At 46.5% G+C, this 4,230-nt stretch overlaps 1 pseudogene; it reads right to left on the reverse strand.

The window, feature by feature from the left end:
• Nucleotides 1–3,326: 3,326 nt before the first annotated feature.
• LOC126482713 (5S ribosomal RNA) lies at nucleotides 3,327–3,444 on the reverse strand (annotated as a pseudogene).
• Between the last annotated feature and the right edge of the window lie 786 nt (nucleotides 3,445–4,230).

The raw sequence follows: 4,230 nt of genomic DNA on the forward strand, positions 1-4,230 counted from the left end.
GTTCCATAGCAGTCTAATTGTGTAGTTAATTGGAACCTCATTCTTCATTATTTGATGTAGCATGAGCACTTAGTGCGCTTCTTGTCATGTGATGAGGCTGGCTTTAGTTGTAGTGTCACAAAGTGAACCCCACTTACGAACCCAGCAGCGTTGCCTTTGGACGAAATTTCTGCGTTACTTGTTTCGTATTTTAATAAGAACCGCCAGGTCGCTGTAGCCACGCTAGCATTCCACAATATAGCCAGGGAGCCAGTATAAAAAGGCTGTAAACCTCGGGCTGACTTAATAATTTCCACTGCCTCTCCTCCCGGAGAAGTTCTGTTAAAGGCGTTGGGTATCTTCCTTTCTCGACCGTAACACCAAGTATCAGACTTCATTTCCTACTAGCAGGGTAGAACTAAGATCAGACTTTCTGCTCAGTTACAATTCACATATTTAAAGCTGCACATAGAATTACAGCACAGTAGGGGAGCTTCACAACCATACTCAGACTACTGTGGTATTTATTGGCAAACTCGAGTTAAATCACACATTGTGATCCTAAAGAGTACAGTACAGTACATATCGATCGAAAAATATTGATAATACTGAAATAGATTGCGAAGAGTGGTTAATTCATGGAGCCTGAATACAAGAATAAATCCTGCAGATAATGCTTGGATAACTGAATGATGCAACTAACAGGCAATTAAAAGCATTGGATAACTTGGCGAGCGAATGAGGTGTATCGTCACCTATTGATAAATAGACAGAAAATCTGGCGTTATACACTACTGGCCATTAAAATTGCTACACCAAGAAGAAATGCAGATGATAAACGGGTATTCATTGGACAAATATATTATACTAGAACACATGTGATTACATTTTCACGCAATTTGGGTGCATAGATCTTGAGAAATCAGTACCCAGAACAACCACCTCTGGCCGTAATAACGGCCTTGATACGCCTGGGCATTGAGTCAAAAAGAGCTTGCATGACGTGTGCAGGTACAGCTGCCCATGCACCTTCAACGCGATACCACAGTTCATCAAGAGTAGTGACTGGCGTATTGTGACGGCCAGTTGCTCGGCAACCATTGACCAGACGTTTTCAATTGGTGAGAGATCTGGAGAATGTGCTGGCCAGGGCAGCATGCGAACATTTTCTGCCGGAAAGGCCCGTACAGGACCTGCAACATGCGGTCGTGCATTATCCTGCTGAAATGTAGGGTTTCGCAGGGATCGAATGAAGGGTAGAGCCACGGGTGGTAACACATCTGAAATGTAACGTCCACTGTTCAAAGTGCCGTCAACGCGAACAAGAGGTGATCGAGACGTGTGACCAATGGTACCACATACCATCACGCCGGGTGATACGCCAGTATGGCGATGACGAATACACGCTTCCAATGTGCGTTCACCGCAATGTCGCCAAACACGGATGCGACCATCACGATACTATAAACAGTACCTGGATTCATCCGAAAAAATGACGTTTTGCCATTCGTGCACCCAGGTTCGTCGTTGAGTACACCATCCCAGGCGCTCCTGCCTGTGATGCAGCGTCAAGGGTAACCGCAGCCATGGTCTCCGAGCTGATAGTCCATGCTGCTGCAAACGTCGTCGAACTGTTGGTCAGATGGTTGTTGTCTTGCATCTGTTGACTCAGGGATCGAGACGAGGCTGCACTATCCGTTACAGCCATGCGGATAAGACGCCTGTCATCTCGACTGCTAGTGATACGAGGCCATTGGGATCCAGCACGGCGTTCCGTATTACCCTCCTGAACCCACTGATTCCATATTCTGCAAACAGTCATTGGATCTCGACCAACACGAACAGCAATGTCGCGATACGGTAAACCGCAATCGCGATAGGCTACAATACGACCTTTATCAAAGTCGGAAACGTGATGGTACGCATTTGTCCTCCTTACACGAGGCTTCATAACAGCGTTTCACCAGGCAACGCCGGTCAACTGCTGTTTGTGTATGAGAAATCGGTTGGAAACTTTCCTCATGTCAGCACGTTGTAGGTGTCGCCAACCTTGTGTGGATGCTCTGAAAAGCTAATCATTTGCATATCACAGCATCTTCTTCCTGTCAGTTAAATTTCGCGTCTGTAGCACGTCATCTTCGTGGTGTAGCAATTTTAATGGCCAGTAGTGTATGAAGGCGTGGTGTCTGTTCTTTCGGACATGTCCTTCTTCAGTGCAGATGCACAAGTACGTCCGACCTCCTGCGGGAATCTAAGAGTAGCGAGCAGGGACTGCGGATACGTGGCGGTCGGTGGGAATGCGGATCGGTTGTGAAGGGTGCCGAGTTAGTCCGCGCAACTGCGAGTGCGTTGTGCGCAGGGTGGCGCAATGGTTAACGCACCTGCCTAGTAAGCAGGAGATCCCGAGTTAGAATTTTCACTCGTCGCAAATGATTTCGCGTAATGTCCCAATCCAGCTGACATCAGTAATCCCTTCCTTTCCATTTCCTTTCTCCCCTCCTTCTCCATCTTCAATTTGCATATAATCTGGCGTTTCCTGGGTGCTTAACATGGATGGTCTTGTGATTCGGTGGGAATGATAGATTTGTGTGTTATCACGACTCATATGTATTAACATGATCGAAATGACTACTCGTCGCAGCTTTCGAGGTTTCAGCATTGTGGAGAACTTCTACCAACATGGCGCCTTTGTGGCCTGTCCACGAGGCCTAGTGACTGGCTATGCAGATAGCAGTAGTGCGTGTTGTCACTTCGAAGGCTAACTAAAGGGGGAAGGTGGCTGTTCTCTCAGGATCCTATTCGGAAATTCCTATCCAGGGAAAAACAGTTCCCTGACCATGGTACTACGTTTAGTAATCATTCTAACAGCGTCCGTTTTCAGCGAGTTCTACGGTTGGAATTCCTAGGCCCTGACAATATTTTATCGCCAATATCACCTAGAAGGCGTATCTCTGCATGTGAAGGTGGGCTTCTACATACAAAGGCACCGTTTTAGCGAAAGGCACCATCATGACGATAATTTGTAACTTGTTAATAGGATATTATTAATCAGAAAAAATACCTCCGTTCATGGGGAACATAGTTACCGTCATCTTTCAGTTGCCTTGGAAACATACTTAAAATCGGCATTTAAACTCCTCTCCTCCCGTACAGGCCATGAAGGCCGAAAGGTAACGAATGGCTGCCGTGTCATCCTGAACTAACTGGCGTCACTGAATGCTGATATGGAGGGGCACGTGGTCAGCACACCGCTCTCCCGGCCGTAGGTCAGTTACCGAGGCCGTAGCCGCTACTTCTCAATCAAGTAGCTCCTCAGTTTGCCTCACAAGGGCTGAGTGCACCTCGCTTGCCAACAGCGCTCGGCAGACCGGATGGTCACCCATCCAAGTGCTAGCCCAACCCGACAGCGCTTAGCTTCGGTGATCTGACGGGAACCGGTGTTACCGCTCCGGCAAGGCCGTTGGCAATATTTAAACTACAGGACTTAATTACTAATGAAAATATTTAGTATTTAGCCATAATGACTTCCCATACTAAACTCCTCTTCTTTATTGACTACACACTCGGTACTATAACTTCCTGTGAGCGTGGCATCACACCAGATCAGTCGTGCGGTGATGCCACACTTCCCAGAAGCGGCAAATTATTGTCACCTCTCAAACACATGGATGTCAGCTGGGGTATGGGATGGGTCGTACTTTGTCATCATCTTCATCTCTATGTACTTCTTCGTGCTGCATAGTCGCATTTGTGATATGAATACTGCCTGATAGTGGCAACGCGTTGAACACCTTTTTACTCCAATTACTACATCAAAGTCACTGTTAGATGCTATGCTAATATTCATCCATTTGGACTCGCTAGCAGCTGAATTATGTGTATCGGAAAATAGAAGTATTCTGCAGACACTTAACTGCGGCTTGGTAAGTTGAGTAAGTTCAGGCGGCTACTGTTGCTGTGGCTGTGGCGGTGGATGGAATAGCCGAACGGCAGGTCCAATAACTCAGGAAGACTGCACGTGGACTGCCCGTGGACTGCTGTGGCTGTGGTTGTGCAGACAATACAGACAATACCTGCTTTTCCGGATCCTGCAGTTCTGCTAGTACTGTATCAGGGGCATGTTGTGGTGCTGAAAAAATAACAAAATGTAGATGTAAACAAGTGTATTAATAATCGAACATAATTATTAGTAACTGACGAACAAGTATTTACTTTTAGATCTGAAATACTTCTTCTGCTTTTTATTGTATT

Source organism: Schistocerca serialis, chromosome 5, assembly GCF_023864345.2.
Source record: "Schistocerca serialis cubense isolate TAMUIC-IGC-003099 chromosome 5, iqSchSeri2.2, whole genome shotgun sequence".
Classification (NCBI taxonomy): Eukaryota; Metazoa; Arthropoda; class Insecta; order Orthoptera; family Acrididae; genus Schistocerca; species Schistocerca serialis.